The sequence below is a fragment of the Lissotriton helveticus genome, chromosome 6 (assembly GCF_964261635.1).
Source record: "Lissotriton helveticus chromosome 6, aLisHel1.1, whole genome shotgun sequence".
NCBI classification, from domain to species: domain Eukaryota; kingdom Metazoa; phylum Chordata; class Amphibia; order Caudata; family Salamandridae; genus Lissotriton; species Lissotriton helveticus.
The window spans coordinates 885,237,338-885,263,356 of NC_136067.1; the positions used below are offsets into that span (position 1 = coordinate 885,237,338).

Consider the following 26,019-nt stretch of genomic DNA (forward strand, 5'->3'; position numbering starts at 1 on the left):
TAGGTATGTGAATCCGCATCTCCCTGGGATGACTCGGATCACAAGGTTGCGTGTATTATCACGGGTTTCTAATTTTGTTTTAATTAGCATGTCTGTTTGTAAGGATCTCAAAATTTCTGTGTGTGTTTGAGTCCAACTGGATCTTTTAAAGTCTGGTTTAATTAGATCATAAAGGGGTTTGACCCTTTCTGCGTAATTTGCAATATATGTTCTTCCGAAATTTAGGAAGCCTAGAATTGACTGTAGGTTTTTTAGTGTTTTAGGAGCTTGGATTACGGCACATTTCTCTAGGAAATTGTCTGCCAGGCTTTTACCTTCACTTGATAACTCATATCCTAAGAATAGGACCGTCAGATGGGCAATTCTGGACTTTTTGAAGTTGAATTTGTAACCCTCTGCAGCGAAACCAAGTATTATGGTGTTCACTCTTTTCAAGTGAGTCTCCAAGTCATCATCTGTTAAGTAAATGTCATCGACATAAGATAATGCTTCATCATCATATAGTTGTAGTAATTCTGTTACTCTCGCTGAGAATACCCCCGGGCTGTTCTTGTACCCCTGGGCTAACCGACAGAATTGTTTTTGAGTGCCATTTACTGAGAAAGCTGTTAAATATCTGCTCTCTGGTGCTATGTTTTGACAAAAGAATCCATTGGAGATGTCCAAGGTTGTTTTGTATTTTTTGCGCACTATGTTATTCATTAGTGCAGCACTGTGTGAGTTTTGCACTGCAAAGGTTTTGCAACATGTGTTAAGGTGTCGGTAATCCAAAACTAGACGATATGAGTTGTCTGGTTTGGCGACCGGAAACAAAGGATTGTTCATTTGTGAGGTGCAAGTTTCAATCACCCCCTGGTATTCTAGCTGATCTAGTATTTCATTTACTTGTTTTTTAGCTTCTTGCTTAATTGGGTACTGCCTTTGTGCAGTTGGTTGTGATTTTAACTGGACTTTGTGAGGAGGAGAATCCTCATCCCATCCTACATGATTTTTATATAAAGCAGGTGCTAAGGCCACTGCCCACTTTCTAGCAAGTGTATATTTTTTATGAATCGGTATTTGATTCGAGAAGGCAGGCATAATTACTTCTTCGCCATGAGGGCACTCCCTGACAAACTCTGGTGGCCAGTCTTTTTCAGCTAGAAGGATGTCATAGCCTTTGGATAGGTTATCCCAAAATAGTCCCCTTATTTTCCTAGTCTTATCTCCCTCTATACGTAATGTTATCTCGTATATTTTGTGGGGCTTGCTAACTCTGGTATCTGCAGTTTCCACTTGAAGGTATTCATTCGTGTCCACTGTCTCCAGATGATTCATAAGGACTTTGCGAGCTATGCTCACCTCTGCTGCGCTGTCTAGCATTGTCTGAGCCCACTCTCCGTTTTTCAGTTGTGTCCTCAGTATTCTCGGCATTGTTAACTACCTTGATACTGGCTACCTTCTTTTTTGGAAATTGTGATTTCTTTTTCAGTTGAGCAGGTTCCTTGTCTTTGGACTTGGCGTGCTCTTCTGATCGTCCTCTTCTTTCCGATTTCTGCGAGGAATTCTGAAAAGATTGAGAGGGACGTGTATCAATGTCTTGATATCTATCAGGTTTTTTAATATTATCCCTATTTCTAAGGTTATATCTATTCCCAGAGGGGTCACTCTGGGGTGACCTTTGTCTCGGGTTTGGAGATTTCTCTCTTCGCCTAGGAGACCTTCCTCTGGACTGGAATTTCTTTTCTTTAGGATTGGATTGTTTGTTTCCATCCCAGTTCTTTTTCGGTGAATTATTATTATTAAAAAATATTTTTTCTGGACTTGTAGTCAGTTGCGGTTTTACTGGTATTCCACCTAGACTATCTCTGCCTAGTTCTTCATAGGATTTTTCTATGATTCTGGCAATTTCAGCTGGTTGGTCTGCTATATCTGTCTCTTTTAACCTCTGGCGGATCGCCACGTTTGCTGCTTCACCTTTTATGTTGGCTAATAATATAGCCGAGACCTGCTTGAAGTCTTTCAGTAATTTCATACCAAGAGTTAAAGCAGGTTCTGGACCGTATTCATCTTGAATTTGTTTTAGCACATCTGGTATTACCGAAATGGATGGAACACCGTGCGTTTTTGTATAGATGGAAGCAAAGACTGTACCCCAAGTGTCACAGTCCTCAATGTGTGGTGCGATTCCCATTGGGAGACATATAGTCAGAATCCTGTGTTTTTCCAGCGGGGTGGTGTCAGGAAACACCGCCTCTATTTGGGTAATTTTCTGTGCCAACCAGAATGGTATCTGTTCCCGTTTAGCTGGAACTTTACCTAGGCAGGATTGGATGTTCTGTGGTGTAATTTTATTTGTGTTCCCCTGGTGAGGGGTCAGCTGTGGAAGTTTAATCGCTGGCTGAATTGTTGAAGTCCGCATTACATACTGAACTAATTGTCTGTGAATTTTTAGTAGTTGTTTTAGCTGTATTAACAGCTCTGCTGCAGGCATTCTTTCGATGTCTGGATGTGGTGTGTATCCGGCTAGGACCAGCCACGTTGCTCCTGGTCTTCCTAAGGGACCGAGCCTTGTAATGTGATTGTTATGTATTAGGGCGCCATCAAATAAGAGCAAATGCTCTTGGAATTTGAGTGGTACTTCCACCTCCTCGAAAGGAGTGTACGTTTCAGGAGGTTCCTCTACTTTGTAATAGTGGAAGTACTTTGTTACAGCATTTGCTGCTGGAAAATGTATCCATGTATAGTATACCTCTGTCTGCCGATATTCGTGTGCCTCAATTACGAATATGACTGTGCCACCTCTAGGTGTCAGTCCATTTTCTATAAGTTTTAAGGTTATAGATCTCCTTTTAATGACCGGAATGAGTATTATATCCGCGTCTGCTGCTTACATGGTAGCATCAGCATCTGCTATTTCAGTAGCTAATCTAATTGCCTCTCTTTCTCCATCACTGTCTCCCATTTTACTGACAGGATGGTATTATTTTTATTTGCAGATCAGGTTTCTTATGGAATCAGAGATTAGATGCACAATATTCTGGAACTGTTTTATCCTTCAACGTTGACTAGACCAAGAACCATACATAGGAGTTCCCTCCTGCGAGGTTTTGGAGGATATAATAACCTTTCACCCACTCCAGACGTCTTTGGAGTATTTGGGAAAAGGGGTCTGAGTGAGAAAGCACGACTGAGTTACTCTAAATGTCTTACGTTAGTTTTATCGCCCTTTCCAAACGCGTTGGGCGCCATGTAGTGTAGCTCCTATTTTCCCAATAGGCTCTGCGCATTGGAATAGTACCTACAGCAGTAAAGGCCTAGGCCAGACGTTAACTAGGTCTACTACTGTCGAAACTAGACTTAATTTTTGGGTTTGCCAGCTAAGCTCAGAGTTCGCTAGAAACTTTCTCGAATGTTCAAGGAAGGATTAACTCCCCTGATTAGACAAGAAGGGATTTAGTTTCTGACAACCATAGAACATGACAACTTTGCTCTCCCCTAATCAAGAGTCAATCTCAAGAGTCGTGTGAGCACAAGGCAATTATTTTACTCAGTCAGTACGTGCATTCTTAGTCTCATCAGAATGTAGAGAAAAGGAAGAGACGGGCGTGTTCAATAAAAGATGTTATTTATTGATCAGTCTCTTTTCTCGTACAAGAGAAATGGATCGATATTATTGCAATACTTATAGTTAAGTAAAGTGCATACATTAGAAGCAATAGTATAAAATAATACTGTAAAAACATTGATATGGTTTCTGAGCCATATGATGTTTAAAATGATTAAAATATATTTACATACACATATACATTTGACTAAACGTACTCAACTGGTGTTTCTAAATACGCCTACCCCGTGTACCTGACCTAAGTCTAATGCGTGGGCGGGAATAGAAAGTTACAGTTTAAGTTAAGTTTGTTTTTGCCAAGTGAATAACTAAAGAATTCTCTGTGAGGGGTTATTCAGTTCTGTACCTGGAATTTAGGATGAATGAGGAATGGTATCTCTTTCTCTGCTCTCGATATTCCAGGCTGCCTGCGAGGGCTACCCGGAAGCGCCGGTGCTGGGTCTCTCGGCTTGAGATAGCAGCGCGTCTCTCAGCGCGTCAGGAAGGCGGGGCTGTTGCCTGCGGGGTCTGCTTCTGCTCTCGGCTTCGGCAAGTATGGCTGCTCCGTCTTGTCACCACGCGTGTGTTTGCATAGGGCAAGGTCGGCAATATTTATACCTTAAAGGTGCCGGGATTGACGTAAGGATGGACATAGGTACGTCAATAAAGATGTCATACGACTTGCTCGTTAGCACATTCTTTACTAAAGTTCTCTGTGAAATCAAAACAATGGCCGCACGGATTATCCAGGTTGTCATAGGTTTGATTTGTTATGAGAACGTCGTATGCCTTATCAGGGGCTGGAGGAATGTCGCTTGTCTAATTAGATCTCAAGCGTTATGACCTAATCAGATAACACGTTCCTGTGCCGTAGTGTGACTGCGTCAGATAACGGTATCTGCATCATGGGGGTTTTCTTGCCTCATGGGCTGACTGTTAGTTAACTAGCTAGGTAGTTTAACCAGAATAGGGTCAGGAATAGGGGGATCGATTCAGAACCTATAGAAATACACGACAACTAAACCCTTACAGAGAATTCTTGAGTCAGATTCTTGGCAAAACAAACTTAACTTAAACCTCTACTTACTTACTCCCTCCCTCGTATTAGGCTTAGGTCAGGTACACCGGGGTAGGCGTAGTTAGAAGCACCAGTTGAGTACGATTAGTCAATGTATATGTATGTATGTATCTATTTTATCCATTTTAAAGTATCATATGGCTAAGAAACCATATCAATGCTTTTACAGTATTATTTCATAATCCTGCTTTTACTGTATGCACTTTACTTAACTATAAGTATTGCAATTGTAGCAATTCATTTCTCTTGTATGAGGAAAGAGACTGCTCAATAAATAACACCTTTTATTGAAAACGCCCGTCTCTCTTTTTCTCTGCAATCTGGTGAAACTAAGTATGCACCTTTGAGTGAGTGAAATAGCTGTCTTTGGTTTTCACCCGACTCTAGAGATATACTCTTATTCAGGGAGAGCAAAGTTGTCATGTTTTATGGTTGTCAGAAACTAAATCCCTTCTTGTCTATCCAGGGAGGTTAAACTCCTCCTCGCTTATTCGAGAACGTTTCTAGTGAACTCTGAGCTAGCTGGCAAAAAAACTTAAGTCTAATATAGTCAGTAGAGACCTAGTTAACCTCAGTCCTACGTCTACACTACTGAAGATATTATTCCAATGCGCAGAGCCTATTGGGACTATAGGAACTACACTACATGGCGCCCAACGTTTGGTAAGGCGATAAATCTAACGCAAGGCGTTAGAGTAACTCAGTCGTGCTATTTCACACAGACTCTTTCTCCCGTAAATACTCCAAAGACGTCTGGAGTGGGTCAAAGGTAAAAATCCGCCGGAACTTAGTAGGAAGAGATTTCTATGTATAGTTTTTGGTTTATTCAACGTTGAAGGATACAGTGTTCCAAAATATTGTGCACCTTATCTTTGTTTCCTTGAAAACCTGATCTGCAACAACAACCTTTCTGTCAGTAAAAAATGTCAGAAACTGAAGAAGAGAGGGAGGCAGCTAGAATAGCAGCTCGTCTCCTAGAGGATGACAATAGTCTCCTGCAGACCGACCTGGATGCAATACTCATCCCGGTCAACATAAGAAAAACTATAACTCTTAAACTTATAGAAAATGGACTAACATCGAGAGGTGGTACAGTCATATTCGTAATTGAGGCACATGAATATCGGCAGACAGAGGTATTCTTTTCATGGATAAACTTTCCAGCAGCAAACGCTGTCACACGTGAGTTCCACTATTACAAAATAGAGGAACCACCGGAAGAGTACACTCCTTTCGAGGAGGTGGAAATCCCATTAAAATACCAAGAGCACCTGCTCTGGTTTAAAGGCGCCCTAAAACATAATAATCACATCACCAGGCTCGGTCCACTAGGTAGACCAGGAGCAACATGGCCGGTTCTAGCCAGCTACACACCACAACCTGACATTAATAAAATGTCTAGCGAAGAACTCTTAGTTAAAATAAAAGAATTAACAAAGGCATATAGAGAGTTAGTTCAATTGGCAACGGAAGATATAACTTTCCTCCAGAAATTGAAAGAAACAGATATAGCAGAACAGCCATTTGAACTTGTCAGAATCATAGAAAAATCCTATGAAGAGCTAGGAAGAGATAGTTTGGGTGGGAAACCAGTAAATCCCCAACTAACTGAAAATCCTGAAAATATATTTATTAAAAATAATCTAAACACTCCAAAAAAGAGCTGGGATGGAAATAAACAATCCACTCCCAAAGAAAAAAGATTCCAGTCCAGAGGAAAGTCTCCTCGGCGGAGAGAAAGATCTCCGGACCAAGGACACAAGTCTCCCCAGAGGGAGCCCTCTGAGAAAAGATACAACCTTAGAAATAGCGATAATCTGAAGAAACCTGATAGATATCAAGATATTGATACACGTCACTCTCGATCTTTTCAGACTTCCTCGCAGAAATCGGAAAGAAGAGGACGGTCAGAACACAGGGAAGAGCACGTCAAGTCCAAAGACAAAGAACCTGCTCATCAAAGTAAAAAACTACAATTTCCCAAAAAGAAGGTAGCCAGCATTAAAATAATCAAACATGCCGAGGATCCTGAGGACACAGCTGAAAAAAGGAGAGTGGGCTCAGACAATGCTAGACAGCGCAGGAGAAGTGAGCATAGCTCGCAAGATCCTGATGAATCATCTAGAGACAGTGGACACGAATGAATACATTCAGGTGGAAACTGCAGATACCAGAGTTAGCAAACCTCATAAAATATACGAAATAACATTACGTATAGAGGGAGATAAGACTAGGAAAATAAGGGGTCTATTTTGGGATAACCTCTCCAAAGGCTATGACATCCTTTTAGCTGAAAAAGACTAGCCACCGGAGTTTGTCAGGGAGTGCCCTCATGGCGAAGAAATGATTATGCCTGCCTTCTCAAATCATATTCCAATTCATAAAAAATATACACTTGCAAGAAAGTGGGCAGTAGCCCAAGCTCCTGCATTATATAAAAACCATGTTTGATGGGATGAGGACTCTCCTCCTCACAAAATCCAGTTAAAATGTCAACCAACTGCACAGAGGCAGTACCCAATTAAGCAAGAAGCCAAAAAACAGGTCAGGGAGATCTTAGATCAACTTGAATACCAGGGGGTGATTGAAACTTGCACCTCACAAATGAACAATCCTTTGTTTCCTGTCTCCAAGCCAGACGATTCATATCGTCTAGTTTTGGACTACAGACACCTTAACTCATGTTGCAAAACTTTTGCAGAACAAAACTCACATAGTGCAGTACTAATGAATAACATCGTGCGCAAAAAATACAAAACAACATTAGACATCTCTAATGGATTCTTTTGTCAAAATATAGCACCTGAAAGCAGGTATTTGACCGCTTTGTCAATAATGGGCTCGCAGAAAAAATTCTGTCGACTCCCACAGGGGTTCAAGAACAGCCCAGGATTATTCTCAGCAAGAGTAACAGAGTTACTACAACTGTATGATGATGAGGCATTATCTTATGTCGATGACATCTATCTAACAGATGATGACTTGGATACTCACTTGAAAAGAGTGAACACCATAATACTTGGGTTCGCAGCAGAGGGTTACAAATTCAACTTTAAAAAGTCACGAATTGCCCATCTAACTGTCCTGTTTTTAGGATATGAATTATCAAGTGAAGGCAAAAGCCTGGCAGACAATTTCTTAGAGAAATGTGCTGTAATCCAAGCACCAAGAACGCTGAGAAACTTACAATCAATTCTAGGTTTCCTGAATTTCGGAAGAACTTACCTTCTAAATTATGCAGAGAGGGTTAAACCTCTCTATGAACTAATAAAACCAGATTTTAAAACAATCAATTGGACTCAAAAACACACAAAAATCTTGAGATCATTGCAAACAGACATGTTAGCTAAAACAAAATTGCAAACACGCGATAACACACGTACCCTTGTGATCCGGGTCATCCCAGGAAGATGCGGATTCACATACCTAACCTCAAATGAGGGAGAAACGGTACCAATAGCATACAAATCACATTGGTACACAGAAGCTGAAAAAACATTCAGTATTAAGGAAAACATTGTACATGCGGTTCAAACAGCTGTAGCAAAAGAAAGAGACCAAGCCGAAGGCAGACGGATTACTGTTATAACAGCAGAATCAGCCTTTGAGGCATTAACAAGCCCATGTAATTTACCTACCGTGGCATTAAATCCAAAATGGATACAATGGGAAAATTTTCTTGCTACAGACAAAGTGAAATACTATTTTGGCCCAAACATGAAAAAATTAAAAAATCTAGAATATGAAAGAGAATATCCTCTGCCAATCGACATTCGGCCCATACAACAGTACGCCTGTGTAATATATACAGACGGATATGCACAACCCTCAGTTTGGGGAAAACAAGCCTATAACGCCACATGCGAGATTGTTAAATACGTGTGGCGCGGAGGTAAATTGAGACGTCTGGTAACAAAATCATACTCTGTAGAAAACAATTCAGATCAACAAACTGAAGTAATAGCGTTAAAAATGGCGCTAGATAATGCCGATCGCGAATTCCCGACACTAATAGTGTGCGATTCATATTACTGCGTCAAATCATACAATAACGACTTGCAGAAATGGGTTCAAAATGGTTACAAAGATGACACAGGTGCCACAATAAAGCAAAAATCGCTTTGGGAACAAGTAGTTCTTTTACAGAAAGAACTACCAAAGACTCACGTGATACATTCATGTTAGCTAAAACAAAATTGCAAACACGCGATAACACACGTACCCTTGTGATCCGGGTCATCCCAGGAAGATGCGGATTCACATACCTAACCTCAAATGAGGGAGAAACGGTACCAATAGCATACAAATCACATTGGTACACAGAAGCTGAAAAAACATTCAGTATTAAGGAAAACATTGTACATGCGGTTCAAACAGCTGTAGCAAAAGAAAGAGACCAAGCCGAAGGCAGACGGATTACTGTTATAACAGCAGAATCAGCCTTTGAGGCATTAACAAGCCCATGTAATTTACCTACCGTGGCATTAAATCCAAAATGGATACAATGGGAAAATTTTCTTGCTACAGACAAAGTGAAATACTATTTTGGCCCAAACATGAAAAAATTAAAAAATCTAGAATATGAAAGAGAATATCCTCTGCCAATCGACATTCGGCCCATACAACAGTACGCCTGTGTAATATATACAGACGGATATGCACAACCCTCAGTTTGGGGAAAACAAGCCTATAACGCCACATGCGAGATTGTTAAATACGTGTGGCGCGGAGGTAAATTGAGACGTCTGGTAACAAAATCATACTCTGTAGAAAACAATTCAGATCAACAAACTGAAGTAATAGCGTTAAAAATGGCGCTAGATAATGCCGATCGCGAATTCCCGACACTAATAGTGTGCGATTCATATTACTGCGTCAAATCATACAATAACGACTTGCAGAAATGGGTTCAAAATGGTTACAAAGATGACACAGGTGCCACAATAAAGCAAAAATCGCTTTGGGAACAAGTAGTTCTTTTACAGAAAGAACTACCAAAGACTCACGTGATACATTCATTGAGTCATGAACGTGATGGCGTTCACGTTTCAGGGAATTCATTGGCTGAGACAGCCACAGCGGAAGCAACTAAGCCGGCTTCCGTAGCTACAAAAAAGCGTTCAGGAAAATACGTTGACGGGGAAACAATGCTGGCGGTAAAAACGTCATCAAAAGGCGACAGTGCAGCACTACCCGTCAACTATCCACTCAATTATACATACGTAATCCATGCAAACTCCGTTCCTTTTGCTCAAATCCCTGGAGTGGGGGATAGAGTAATTCCAAACACGAACAGGAGAAACTTATTAATAGCAGACGCACATATGGGTGAGGGTCTAAGACACCTTAAGATTAAGGAATCTCTGAAAGAATTACAATCAATATACTGGTGGCCAGGAATGAGCCTGCAAAACTACAAATTTGCATTTTACTGTAAAAACTGCAACAGAGATCGCAGTGGCGAACCACCGGGAGTAGTACCAATGCCCTTCTTTTAAAAATCATAAGAATATCAATATAAAACCCCAGAGAAAATGCGTTCCATTAATATTATTAAAAAGACTAGTTTCACTTAAAATGTAGACCCCAGCTCTCGGCTGACGTCTGAACTATTATAAAAGATTTGCGAGTCTATAGCGGCGTAGACGCAATTGGCATGCTACACTCTGACCAGGGTCCTGCTTTTAGCTCTCGAGCTTATGAGGAGGACATGACCAGCATGGGCATTGCATTGCGGGAATCTTATCACTTCCTTCCTGAGGGAAATGGGATGGTGGAAAGAAAAAACCGAGACATAAAGCAATCTATAACGGCTAAGGTATTAGGTTCGGGGGTTGGATGGGTCAAACATTTAATAAGTGTCCAACATAGTCTTAACAATCTGCCAAGAAATTCTCTAAAAGGTTTCAGTCCGTACGAACTATTGTTCGGGACTAGAATGCATATCCAGGATCTCGATAGTCAGACTTCAGTGGTAGAACGAAAATGCTTTGATATCAAAGATTGTTTGGCTATTTTACAGGACTTAAATGAAACAAGAAAAGACCTGAGCAACATAAAGTTGAAACAACAGCCAACAGCCACTGAAGAGAAACCACCTGTCCCAGCAAGGTCTGTCTGGATTCCAAAGATTGGGGATCTGGTCAGAGAGAAAATCGCGGTGAAGAAGGAATTTGGGCCTTCTTACAGAAAAGCAGTACCTGTCTTAGCTGTCAACGGAACAAGATCAGTTGTACTACCGCCCCTTGCTGGTAAAAAGGAGAACCGAGTTGTATCCATCGACCTGGTTAAACCACAATCATGTGGCCAATAATAAGTAGTAGGCCAAGTGGACTCCCAAGAAATAGCAGAACACCAAAGTTTGCTTCAAATCGAGAGGTTCAAACTGAGAGACTAATCACATTTGATAAACCTACAGTGAATCAACAAGGACTATGCAGCAAAGCCATGGAACTTATGCCTCTTAAAACCCAAATTGCAACAATTCGTCAAGAAACACCTGTCTACAACGATGTAGCCACAGACTATACTAATGAAACAAAGAAAAATCCAGAAGCAATTCCAATAATTGACAGAACTGCATCAGGCTACTTCATCAATTTCGATGACTTTTCTGAGGATCCGAGCGAACCTGAAGAACAGCCAACAACAACAAAAACTTTTAAAGACAAAACTAAAGAACTCTTTCATCAACTACAAGAAACCTATCTGATTTCCCCATGGATTGAATTTTGGGTGGTGCTAGGTGTACTTTTCCTCCTGCTTTGGCTCATCATGGTGCTATGCTTGGGACACTTCATTGAGGGAAAATATGTTACAATGGACACAGCAAGCCAGAAAATCAACCTGGTCCTAAAGCCACACAAGTCTTCACACATCGAGAAAAGAGAACTTTCTTCAGTAAACTTCACAGCCAATCTGATACCCGGTGGGGTAGCATGGGACAAAACAGATTATGATATATATGGCCTGGTCGAGCTCTTGAAGTATCCTCATCAATTTAAGGTTTCATTAAGTGACTTTGTAAAACCGAGTACATTCTCTGATGAATGGGACTTTGAAAGTGTTAATGATATGATGTCAGACTTAGTTATGTCAGCAAAATTTACAGAACATGATTATTTACAAGGTTCATCGAATTATGATCAGATGTACTGCTACAACCATTATGCTAACCATTATTTGCATAAATCTGCTCAACCTAGAAATGTTTTAAATTATAATCAATGGGAACATTGTGCAACTCCACCAAAAGGTAGTTCAAAAACATTTTATGAGAAATTCCCATACTTCTCAGGGTTTAACACAAGTGAAGCAGAAACGTTTTATTTCAAACTGTTAAATAAGACAGGATGGAAAACGATGCTGACAAATACAAAATTAATCTATTCAGAAACATTTTTTGAAAAAATTAATACATTTCGTTTTGATTTTTGGAAAAATAACATTGAGACAAAAACCATCTGGGGTACTAAAGATTGGCAAGTCCAAGGTATAGAATCATTATTCAGAGCCTGCATGATCCCATAACAAATTATATTTTTGAATGACACAATTCAACAAACAACCTGTCTTGGCCTAGCCAAAATTAAAGACTTATACAAACCGTCTATTCCAAAGCCAACACCTGACAGTAATAGCACTACAGAGGTTGAGATAGACGTATCCCATATTTTAAACCAAAACAGAACACATCCTGATTGGAACAAATGGCTGATCTGGCCCACAGACACAAATAACTGTCAAGATAGATTCCTGAACAAAATACAGGGGTTCAAATTGACCAGGCCAGACCCTAGATACTCCCAGCGACAACATCCAGGGATAGTAACAACATACAGTGTAGGAAAACTCTGCCTTGAATGGCTACATACATCCACACTGGCAGAAATTAAGCAACACTTAACTTTACTTAAAGAAGGTGCTGACTTGTGTGATTTCAATATGGGACCACGCAAACAGCATCAAAAATGTTTCATAGCGGCCTCTATATATGCAGCTTATAACGAAGCTTGGAAAGAAACTCAAATTGAAACAGCAGAGAAAATACGGGAAATTGACCGTATTAATTTGGAAAAATCACTTTCTGTTGTGGACAATGGGTTAATGACTCTGTCTTCCAGAATATATTCACTGGACAGTATTGTATCATCTGCAATCGATATAATAGAGCAGGACATGCTAATGTTACAACATGGTCAGTCCCAATTGCGTTCTATTGTACAGCTTGGATGGACGTTACAAAATCTGCGTTCAGGCTACGTGCCTTGGCGTTTAATCAACACAACGTCACTATTCTCTATCTTTAACCTTACTGATATACAAATCAGCTTGGCACAAAAAGGAGCAGAATATACAATTCTGAGCATTGAAAAACTTGGGAGATTACCATTGACAATGTCAGAACCACCTGTCATTGAATGGATAATACACGGAATCATAACTATTCCGATAACAACTTTCCAATTTCGATACTGCCAAAAGTATATACAGGCAGGCCAGTATGAAAGGTTGGGTAAAGGATACATTAAGTCATCATGGAAATAACCTTACACACACACATGTTATAGTGAAAAAGGACAGAATGTATTTCTTAGTGGTGATAATTGTGAAAAATCACTAAGTGGTATACTTCTGTGTCAGGGTATAAATCTACATAGGGCCTGTGAGGGGACTTCAAATAACCTTTCATGTCACCAGCTTGGCACACCTGCAACTCGAATAGAGCCATTCTTTAGACGGCTTTCGAACGGGAGCTACATTCTAATAGTGGACCACAGATGTTGTGGCTTGGTGCCAGGAAAAGCTTATCTAGTAAGCGTTTCGTCCATGGTCACTTGCTGTATGCAAGTATTGTATCCGAATGACACTCCAGACAGGGAGGGAAAAATTTGGCCCAGTTTGAAAATCTCTTCTATTCGAATTGATACTTTAAGCAGAATGAAGTCTGTTCTTCGACAGACGCCTGTGCCCTTGACGTCATCAAAAGAAACGCATGATCTCCAAGTTGCAAGGACAACGGCAGAGATACATAACCTTTTATCAACAAATTGCCCCTTACACTTCGCAGAAATGCTAAACGAAATCTTAAACATTTCTGATACGAATGGTATCGCAAGTGTATTTAAGACAATTTTTTCGGGACTGTTGACACCTTTCAAAGCAGTCCTGGGCATCATTCCTAATTTTGTCCATTCAATCTTTGGCGGCCTTCCACTCCTGTTGGGACTCGTAGCAGGCATTTTATTTTTGATACTCCTGCTTCGTTATGGCAAGCCATGTCACAGACAAGACTCCAGCTACAATGGAAGAAACGATCCTAGCTATACGCTATCGGGACCGCATAACTAAAGTCCTTGGATTAGCCTGGCTAAGAGATCTGAATATGACCTGGTTTCTTTCATTCAGACCCATCTGGCAGAACTGTATCTTACCTGTGTTAAGATGTATGCTGTGCGGAGAAGAATGTGTGTTAGACGTCTGTCTCACACTACAATCAGAAGTACCTTTGGATACAGATACTTTGCTAAGTCCAGTAAAGGCTCATGCATCGTGTTGTCCCCAGCGGTTACCCATCCTGATGACGGCATTCGTTGAGAATTCACCACTGCGATTGAAGTGTAGTGAAGTGCAAGATGAGAGCAGCATCAACCAGGTACGACCTTCTGTGAGCACTGCTGATCATGTCATCGATGATAGCAATCATTCTCATGACTGCACAGTTGCGGAATTTTCCAACTTGGTCGAACTTTCACCTGAAGCGGTAAACTGCTTTTTTGAAAGTCTGTCTGAAATGATGTTTTCCCCTGAACAAAAAGAATAAACTTTTAAGTAAACGAGCACTCAGCGTTCCCTGAACTCTGAATTCGGCCTTCAGCTTTGAAAAATAAAAGCTTCTGAAAATATTTAGAACTGTTTTGACTTCTTCCCTTGAAAAACGAAACTATTTTTTTCCCGATTCCAAAATATTTACTTTTTTTGGGCACTCACCCTCTGCTTAAAGTAGAACTATTCTTAGAGAACAGAGCTTCTATTTTTAGGAACTCTAGAGACAATATATTACCTCAGCCTCTAGCATATTTACAAATAACTGTATTTATATGTGATGAAATGGTCTCACACTTTTCTTTTCTGTATTAGGAGCCATTTCATGTGTAATTTTCGCAAAATCATTCCGCAGATATATATGAATCCTGTTTTATGAATGATTACTCTGCTTGAAATACTGTACCTATACTCATTTTTCGTGTATTTTGTAAATGCCATTTCAGATGCAAAATAATGTATTTCGGGGTGGATCGGTATACACATGCACCGTTAGATATGTTTACTATTGCTTAGTTTAGTAATTATGGACATGAATTCGTGGAGTGGGTGTAGTGTGTTTATCTAGGTACCTGAATCGATATTCCTATTCTTTGCCCTTGTGTGGTTATAAATCAATAATATCCCTACAATGGCATAGAAACCCTTTTCATAATTCAGTCATAGCGAATGCTGTCACATTAAGCAAGCCTATTCCTCCAGCCCCCTAGAAAGCACACTGAGTTCTTAAACAAATCCAAGCCTCCAGCAACCTGGGAAATCCCCGCTGCTTTGTTTTGATTTCGTCCGAGAACTCCTGTAGAGCACTGTAAGAACGACCAGTTCTTAGTGACATCTTTATTGACGTCTTATGTCCAACCTTACGTCAAACCCGGCACCTTTCAGGTATAAATATACCAATGTTGCCTTAAGCAAACACACGGTGGTAATCCTGGAGCAGAGCAGCTATCTACTTCCGAAGAGCCCAGCTGATGCGAGAGCCCACGGACGCTGCCCCTCCCTTTTGACGCGCTGAGAAAGACGCTGTCTTTTCTCTTGCCGAGAAATCCAGCCTCCGGCGTTTCCAGCCTACCCTTGCGGGTGACTGGGATACCGAGTCCTGAGAGAGAGATACCAGCCCTCCTGCCTTCTAATACCCAGGTACTGAACTGACTAAACCCTTACAGAGAATTCTTGAGTCAGATTCTTGGCAAAACAAACTTAACTTAAACTGCTATTTACTTACTCCCTCCCACGTATTAGGCTTAGGTCAGGTACACCGGGGTAGGCGTAGTTAGAAGCACCAGTTGAGTACGATTAGTCAATGTATATATGTATGTATCTATTTTATCCATTTTAAAGTATCATATGGCTAAGAAACCACATCAATGCTTTTACAGTATTATTTCATAATCCTGCTTTTACTGTATGCACTTTACTTAACTATAAGTATTGCAATTGTAGCAATTCATTTCTCTTGTATGAGGAAAGAGACTGCTCAATAAATAACACCTTTTATTGAAAACGCCCGTCTCTCTTTTTCTCTGCAATCTGGTGAAACTAAGTACGCACCTTTGACTGAGTGAAATAGCTGTCTTTTGTTTTCACACGACTCTAGAGATATACTCTTATTCAGGGAGAGCAAAGTTGTCATGTTTTATGGTTGTCAGAAACTAAATCCCTTCTTGTCTATCCAGGGAGGTTAAACTCCTCCTAGCTTATTCGAGAAAGTTTCTAGTGAACTCTGAGCTAGCTGGCAAAAAAACTTAAGTCTAATATAGTCAGTAGAGACCTAGTTAACCTCAGTCCTACGTCTACACTACTGAAGATATTATTCCAATGCGCAGAGCCTATTGAGAATATAGGAACTACACTACAATTTAACACTTAAATACAGCAATTAGCAACTGAAAGGTGACCAGTTCACCTTTGTGAAGTGCCTGTCTTTATGAAGCAACACGTTGTCATGTTTCTAGTAACTTTGAATCAGTTTGAGCTAACAATTTTGTTTGTTCAAATCTGCAGATTCTGCAGCAGATGATGGATCATGTAGCAAATCCTTAATTTATGTGGAAAACACAGCAACCACAGGAACACTTTTTTCCAGTGACCCTGCTTAGTCTAAGCATTTCCAGGTGCTAACCATTGTTTGCTTGCAGTGAGGTGAATTAACATCACACCACAACTGATCTGCCAATAATGGAACTGCCAGGTGCAGGGGTATGGATTGGCAGATAGTCTCATTTCAGTACCACCTATTTCTCATAAATGTGCCTTCATTTAATGAATATGCTCATTCTGTGAGATGTAATCTTGTTTTGCTTTCAATGAGATTAATTGACTAGCAATGATTAGGACAAGGAAAAACACAGCTTTTTTGTGACATCCTGTCAACAAGGAGCTATCTAGCTATTATAATTAGGGAGCATTAGATGCCATTGGTCAAAAATCCCACTCTTCTTGTTTGGAACTAGCTTCTGTTCTTGGCCTAACATTCTAAGAAGCAGTGTATCATGAGTTAGATTAGAGGGTAGCAGAACTGTGTGGTATTAGTCTACTGAGCACACAGTGATTCTGATGGCTGTGTTTGCCACAATAAAGTTTATTTTTTACCCTTCTTGTGGAATTTTTTTTATGATAGACAGTTCTACTGCTGTATCCTTTTGTTTCATAATGGGATGATTTCTGACATTCTACAAAGTGTTCTTGTTTTGTCTTCCTTTCTCTTGGAGCTGCAATGTTGCGCTCAAGGAGCAGCCTGTCAAATATATGACAGGGCTGTACCTAGAGGAATGGTAGGTTGGATCAATATCTGTCTTGCCAGTAGATAGGAGACTAAGAGGCATTACTTGGAAGCTTAGCTTCTGGTTGTCCTTGGTGAATTTCTTCCCTTTTGTCATTCCTGTTTCATCTTGTTGTTGTTCGGATGTCCTCCAATGTCAAAACAGCTTTTATCTATTTAGTTTTTGAAAGAAGGAAAGTAAAAGTATCTCTACATACAGTATGCATGGTATGGTTATGATTCTGGTGCATACCAAACATGCTCATACTTTCAATACCTGAATTCAAAAGTTTGTTTATGAGGATGATGTGCTCAGGGTAAGTGTCAGTGCTTTACTACTGTCTTCGATTAGCACTTTAGGACAAGCACACACACAGCAGGAGGGATTTGGATGACTCCTGCTCTTCTAGTTCCCAGTCTCCCTCTCCATCACTCAAGAGATGTTGAGGGTCTTATGGGTTTTGTTAGACCAGGCATCCTTGGCGTTGTATACCAACTTTGCGCTGATCAGAACTGATGTATCTCCCTTTGATGCCCATGTGGCTACCACTTGATGACTTTGCTTCGACGGATGTGCGGCTCAACGATGGCGAGTCGCCAGCATCGCCAAGGGGATCAACGATGAAGCCTTTATTGTCTGCCTTGATCAGAACTGACACATCGCCTGCATCCACAGGATCGTTAATGACGTATCATCTTCTCTGATCCTCTCATTGAGTTTTCAACATTGATGTTTCCCCATCCAAAGTACTTTTTCAGCAGGAACTGCGTGAGTCCTATAGCTGGCCTGCCCTCCATCGCAGTCGCCCTGGAACTTACCCCTGTATAGTGCGCCCAGAAGCACTTTATGGCTCTAAGCACTATAATTTGATTTAACCTTTAAAAATGAATTCCTCCAGTTCTACTTATTGGATTGTTGTCATTTTTGTGTTTTTTTACTGATATGAATATAATCTATTTCTATAACCATGTTGTGACCGCAGTGGAATCAACCCCCAGCTTGGCAGCATTCCAATCTGCCAGGTAGCCAGTCCAGCCCTGTCCATGAATGAAATCAGCCCCCACCGCAGTGGAATCAACCCCCAGCTCGGCAGCATTCCAATCTGCCCAGTAGCCAGTCCGGCCCTGATTCTGGATCCAAATGAAAGATTTTTGTTAATGACAGTGCAATTCCTTTTTGAAATCTATGAATTCTTTTACTTGCTGTTGGAGTCTACAATACTATACTACGCTATTTCTAATATTAATTTCTTCTTTATGGGGATGGTTAAAGACAATTTTTGCAAATGGGCTGAAAATAATCTAGATGGATGTCTTCAAGAATATCATTAGGTCAGGTCCATCGTTCTATTAAAGTTTTGCAATCCATCCCTTCGGCATCTAATACACTTTAAATCTATTTTTGATTCTTACCATACCATGGACGAAGCAAGTAAATGAATTGACCGAAGTGAATGTACCAGATGTCATTTGGCCACTGCGGATACATTTCATATTGTTTGCAGCAGTTCATCTCTACAAGTATTTTAGGTGAAAATAGCAACATGCCTGTTATTTTATTGGACATACAAGTTGCATTCGTCAGACCAACGATTCTATGTGGGATCAGTCCAATGATACACGAATCCCTATTGTTTCGTGGCCTAATTATGGCAAGAATAATAATTGAAAAGAAGTTTGTATCAAGAATGCACTGTTTTCTTTGATCGCTGGTCAAAGATACAGGAGGGCTTTTCATATGAAGAACATATAGCAAAATAAACTGATCACACTGTTAAATACGACAGGATCTGGGCTACAGTTGTCCTCAAGATAGCCTCGACAAGAATGTTGTAATGGACTCAACATGTTTTTGCTATAAGGAATCACTTAGTTTACTATTTGTGTAGGAGTTTTCTGTTTCTTATGTTGCTCCCTATTTAATCTGCTGTTTGTTCTGACATGGGTGTGTTTGTGAACTGTAAACCTCTGAGCAACCGTGATATTATGTCTGATTGTTTTCTTATGAATCCCAATCAATATTATAAAAAGAAACAATTTAAGTATGAAGCAGTTGTAAAATGCTTGTGCTGTGCGAATTACTCACGATGAAGCATATGAATAACATATATGTGTATACTATTTGGAAATTCGGGAAACCTATGCTACGTTTAGGTAAGGCTATGAAGTGTCTGTTGGCCATCATCACACAAATAATTATTTTAGAGCATGTGTGGTGAAATTACAGGAACCTTGGTCAGTGTGTGTAAAGCGAAAGTTTATTCCAAACTCTGAACAGGAATCGAGGAAGCACTTACTTATGGGGCAGGCCGAGAGCTTCTGTAAAAAAAAAAAATACGAATTGTAGGCTTATCACGAAACTATTTTCAGAAAGGGGTCACTTTAGGTAATATGTCAGATGTTATTGAGGCAGGCATATTAATTGTAATGTAAACAGTGAGGCAAACCAGCAGGTTAATCCAGTAAATAATTATTGGATTGAGCTATAGTTGACTTGTTTAATTCCCAAATAGAGCTGTATCTGTCAAACAAGAATACAAAATGAAAGAACTAAAAATAGGATGATGCCGCTTTGTTCTAGTGTGTATATACTCTGGCTGCTGATAGGAAGCAAATCAAGAAAGGACTGGATCTTAAGCAGAGTTCTGGAGCACAACCATTCATCTCTCTCTTCTGAAGGAACTGGCATAAGCATGTTCAGCGCGATCAACACGTTTAAACATGGCGACTCCACTAGAGTCTGCCAATAAGGAATAATTTGAAACTAAAATTAACCATCCCTAAATCCTAAAGAACTATTTAAGGGTGTGTGGCAAGTCTTCCCTCCACATATTTCTATTTAAATATCATGAGGTGAAGTATTCCCTTTATCTTCAATTATTTGTCGTCAATATATACATTTATTTGTCATATATATAAATATGTATAACTATAATTGTGTCACATCTGCCAGTGTGAAGTTTGTAGCTTACATAAATCTGATAAGTGATATCACAGTATTCAATTCAAGACCAAGAAGAGACTGTTTCGAGTGGTAAGCAAAAAGTAACTTTGTTGTGAGCCTTACAGTTATACAGTAGAAACAATATGAAATACACAGGTACCTGTAAGTAGAGCATCACAACCTTATTAAGAATCATGAATGAGTGAATAGCATGGATAGAGGTGCCACGCTGCAATATCAATGTGAATTGCTATGTCTACCCAAATAGTGATGGATTCAAGGTATTGTTATGATGCTGTGAAGCAGCGTTGATGCTCGTGAATGTAGCATTGCATTAATTTATATGTAAGGTTGAGTCCATCTATGCAGGATTTACCATAAGGAAGAGATCAAACTTGTGGGAAAAAGGGCCAATCAGAATTGCATGCCATAGTTTAGAAAGTGTACAAAGTTATAGCTGGAAAGGTAACAGCATTATGTAGCAAAGACTGAATTCCATTGACCAGCACTATTCATGACTTCATTAAGGAATTCAAGCTGTTGATACATCTTTGCATACAGAGATTAAACAAACTTGATATGTAACTTCCTCTGTTTGTGGAAGATATGGCCTCAGTGACATGTTATCTTATACACCTCTGTTTGCATGTAAACTGGCATTCACTGCAGATTACACATGCATAGTGTCCACTTACAGGAGGAGGACCTCACATGGATTAGCGGTGGTATCATTTTTTCTAAGAGGACAAGCGGTCACCAAGTGGTCTTTGATAGCATTTTCTCTTTTAAAGGCAAATATCAGCTTATCAAAGGCAATTGATCATCACAACAATGGATAATATATATACTAATGCTCCAAAATTGTTTTTTATATGGTTGGCACTTTTTTTCAAAATTAGATACACAGGCAAGGTATCCCCTTCTTTTTAGTTTCTAGGGGATTATTGATTCCATAAAGTAGTCTTTAGTATATATATTCTTTGGATCCTTTCAAATTGTCCCTAAAGCAAATCATTAAACAGGACATACACCTATTAACTATTGTTTTGCAAACAAAATATCTATTTTTGGTCAATTTAGAAGGTGCTGTGCAGTCATCCATCAACAACTTTAAATGTCATAACAAGTTTCTTTTTTTTTTTTACTTTATTTATCATTTTCCAAATGAAAAGAAAAAAACCCAAAGATAAATCACAGTTGCATCATGAGGTATACAATAAAACATGGACATAATATCATAGGAGTGACAAGGCACACATATTATATCTTCAAAAGGCATCATGGCGAAAAGGAATTACAAATAGCTTTGCAACACAATGATACTCCAATAAAAGAAAATTCCTGGGTTTGATGAGGGACAGTGACTGGACCAAACAACAAATGAGAAAACAAAAGAAAGGGCCGAGGGCCAAGCGGTGAAAATGGAGTGATCGTGCACATACTTCAGACATACAATCAAGAAGGATCAAGGGATCGCGTCCAGACTCATCAGCGACCCAGGAACTTGCACGTGTCAGTTTGGGCAAACATCGTCCCTCAGCCCACTCCCGTTGGAACTGTATGGCTCTCCAATTGGGACAGCTGATCAGCTGTAATCTTATCAATGTAAGTGCGGTAGGGGCCCCATATATCCACAGAGCAGGATGGGGTAGGGACCATCGTCGAATACTCCACACAGTTAATATTACAAAAGGACATACTCCTGAGCCAGGACTTCGAGCTAGGGGATCGTTTGGCGCACCAGAGCAGTGTGACTTCTCTTTTAGCTAATAGGAAACCCAATGCCGCAAGCTTGCGAATCTTACGTGGAAAGTTGGAAACGTAACCCAACAGTGCTATTTCAGGGGTGGGGATCAGGTGAACACCCAGTATTTGACTAAAGGTTTGATGTACCTGGGACCAATATTCATGCAGTAGAGGGCAAGTCCAAGATAGGTGGGCAAAATCGGTGTGCGGGGCCTTGCATTGAGGGGCACTGGTGGGGCTGATCAGGGTCAATCCTGTGAGCTAGCGCTGGGGTGTGATATAGTCTACGCAGGAACTTAAAGTGGATGAGTTTATGCCTACTATTTATAGAGACTTCTCATGTAACTTTACAGCACTGAGCCCACTGGTCGTCTGATATAGGTTCTCCCAGATCGTCCTCCCATGCTGCGCGGACCTTGGCGTCTAGTGTAGGAAGTGAAGCGCTGCACAATCTGTATAATCTAGCTACCAGGTGTGTTCCCAAAGCGTGATGGATTACAAGTGTGAGGGGTCCATGAAGGAGCGTTTAGCAAACCGGAGGTCATCTGCTATATAGAAAGCATATCCTTCAGGGAAAAGATCGCCAACAGAGCAAATGTTAAATTTGGTTAAGGTGTGTTTGACCACTGTCTCCCCAGTTATAGGAAGCCAATGTGCTTTGGGAAGAGGAAGGTAAGGAGAATACAGTAGTTCCAGGTCTAGAAGTCTGCGTACCCTGTCCCACGCCCAACAGGTAGATGAGACGTTTGTATGTCCTGAGGGTCTCGGGGAAACCCTCTAGGCAGGACCGCAGATAGTGACCCTGGTAGTACGAGGTCGGCCTCAGGTTTTAAAAATAATATGCGGGCATCAGGGTGGAACCAGGAATATGCGAACGAGCATTGTGCGACTAAGAAATACAGATAAAAAATCGGGAGCGCCTAGGCCACCTCTTTCGTATGGGAGAGTGAGCACCCGCCAAGATACCCGTGGATTCTTGTCTCCCCAAACCAACCGCAGGAGCAGTGACCGCAGCTGAGAGAAAAATAACTTAGTGAGGGGTATCTGAATGTTATTAAAAGGTACAAAAACCGAGGGAGCACGATCATTTTGATGATGGCGATCCTTCCGGCCATAGATAACGGGAGGCGTATCATGTCATGTGCGTATAATGATATCAAAAGCGGGCCAGTACGAAACTGGAGGCCACGGAATTGGTGTTTTTCCTGGAAGTGGCGAACCAATGGGTCCATCGCCAGGATAAAAAGTAACGGGGACAACGGGCACCCCTGTCGCGTGCCACGTGTTAAGGTAAATTGCTCCGCTATGGTACCATTCAGGCATAGCCTGGCCAAGGGCAAAGTGTACAATAAAGCATCTGTGGACACGAAGCATTCTGACATACCCATACGCCTCATGATGGATAGAAAAAATGGGCATTCTAGTGAATCAAACGCCTTCTCGGTGTCCAGGAGAATAGCAGCAGCCGGGGTAGTGGGGTCAATGCGGTGCAAAACCGAAAACAAGGTCCTTAAATTCAAGGATGTGGAGCGATGTGGGACAAACCCGGACTGTGCCGGCGATATTATAGACTCCATAAGCAGAGAGAGCCGAATGGCAATGACCTTGGCCAAGATCTTATAGTCAAGATTCAATAAAGAGAGGGGCCTGTATGAGCTACACAAAGTGGCGTCCCTCCCAGGTTTGGGAAGAAGAATTATGACTGCCTCTCTGAACGTAGGCGGCAGACATCCCAGTTCAAGTGACTCCGCATAGACCTATACCAAACGGTGAACGAGTTCCTCTCTATAAGCCTTGTAAAAGTCGGCGGGAAAGCCGTCTAGGCTGGGAGCCGACGAACCCCTAAGTGCGTCAATGGCTTCAATTATACTATCAGGGGTAATTGGTAGATGTTAGATCTGGGGGTCTCTGGTTGGCGGAGGTAGGTACCACTGTCAAAATAGGGACCCTTGCTTCTAGCCAGGGCAAGGAGATAACCTTCTGAGATAACCCCTGCTCACCCTCTAGGTAGCTTGGCACGAGCAGTCTAGGCTAACCAGAGGCAATGCGTAAAGTATTTGTACCAACACTCACAGTAACACAGTGAAAATACCACAAACTGACTCCACAACAGTTTAGAAAAATAAAGGTCTTTTTAATCTAAACTACACAAGACCAAAATGACAAAAATCCAACATACACAGTTCAAGAATATGGTTTCAAAAGAGTTCTTAAGGTTGCGTTAAAATTTCTTTAGGTTGCGATAGAATTCTCTACGTTGCGAAAGAATTCTCTACAGATGCGTGAAAAGTTCACAGTTGCGTCACGTTTACTCACAGTACCTTTTAGTTGCAACAAAGTTCCAAAAAGCAGAAGCTGGTGCGGTGGAAAACAAGGGATGCGTTGCTCCTGAGACCCTGGGGAGGCGATGCGACAGTCCCTCTGTAGCAGCGGGCGTGATGCGACGAATCCGGTCTGTAAGGGGAGGAAGGCCACTTGTATGGATTCCGGTTCGTAGGTTCCGTAGGAAGTTTGTTCTCGCAAAGGCACGATGCGACGATCTCGTAGGGGCTGCGACGATCTACGGGGCGACGATGTGCGGTCCAGAGGTGATCCTCTCTCTCGCAGCTCCTCGATGCGATGGTTCTGCGACGATGCTCGCAGCGACGTGATGCGGTCCGCAAGCAAGCGGTGCGGCGTTCTCACCCAGCGATGACAGGCTCTGCGACGACTCTCGCAGCGATGTTCGATTCTCCCGCAGTGGTCTGGTTCATCCCGCAAACGAAGGATGCGACGTCTCTGGCAGCGGCGTCAGGCGCTGCGAGGATCTCGACCTCCGTAGCGGCGGGAAACTTCTCGCACTGTCGGGGATGCGCTCCGCAAGCGAGCGATGCGACACTTTTCAGTTTCAAAAGTCACTCAAGCTTAGTTTCAAGCTTCCCAGCTCAGGTACAACTTCCAGAGGCCCCACAACTGGATCAAGCACTCTAAGAAGGACAGAACTCTCTCAGCAGAGTTCAGGGAAGCTGGGGGTGAAGTCCTTTTGTTCCTGGGACTTCAAAACAGGGAGCCAGCTCTTCTCAGGCCCTTGGAGATTCCTTCAAGACAGGGGACACAGCACACAGCAAAGTCCTTCCCCTCTCCTTGGCAGCAAAGCAACAGGTCAGTCCAGCAGAGCAACAGCAGGACAGTCTTCCTTCTTCAGTTTCAGCTTTCTCCTTGGCAGAGGTTCCTTCTTGATTTCCAGGATGATCTAATTTTCTGTTGTCAGGGGTCCTGTACTTATACCCCTAAAGTCTTTGTTCTCTTGGTGCATGTGGGCCCTGAGCCCGGTCTGAACCAGTTTTGGGTGATTCCTGAGTACTTTGTTTTGCTGGCTGCATCTTTCCTTTCAGAGTGAGGGGCAAGGTCCTCAGCCGCCCAGCAGGGGGTAGAGCCAGCATTGTGGAAGGCAGGCACAGCCCTATTCAGCCCAGGTGCTAACTCCTCCCACCACTCCAGTTGCAAATGCAGTCATTCAGCCTAGTGCTGACTCATCCAGCCTCCTGGGTAATCCCCCATCCCCTGTCACTCTCAAACTAGACAGTCAATACACAAACAGGCCCAGGCACACAGAAGGGTCAGACAAGAGAACAGCAACTTTCTAAAAGTGCTGTTCTCAAACACAGGATTTAAAAACAACCTTTCCTAAAAGATGTGTTATTAAATTCTGAGTTCAAGGGATACTAGATACTTATGTCCTATCTTGTTCCTATGGTAAGAAATGCTGTTAACCACTGTAGCCAGCATCCCCCATGTTAACCTATGGAGCAAGATAGCCTTACAGTAGTGAAAAACGAAAATGGCTGCCATTCACTAAGAGCATGTCACCTGCACTAGTACATGCTCTACCTTTTACATACACTGCACCCTGTCCAGGGGGGTACCTTGGGCCTTCCATAGGGGTGACTGATGTGCAAAAAAAGGGAAGGGTTAGGCCTGATCAGTGGGGACACTGACCAGGAGGACATGGCTGTTCTAAACTGCACACAGGCACTGCAGTGTCAGGCCTGAGACATCATTTTAGGGCTACTCCTGTGGGTGGCACAATCAGTGCTGCA

At 41.5% G+C, this 26,019-nt stretch overlaps 1 protein-coding gene across 1 annotated transcript in view; it reads left to right on the top strand.

Annotated features, from left to right (window-relative positions):
- LOC144763159 (G-protein coupled receptor family C group 6 member A-like) overlaps nucleotides 1-26,019 on the top strand; it is a 204,102-nt gene that overhangs the window by 17,755 nt on the left and 160,328 nt on the right. The window lies entirely within an intron of this gene.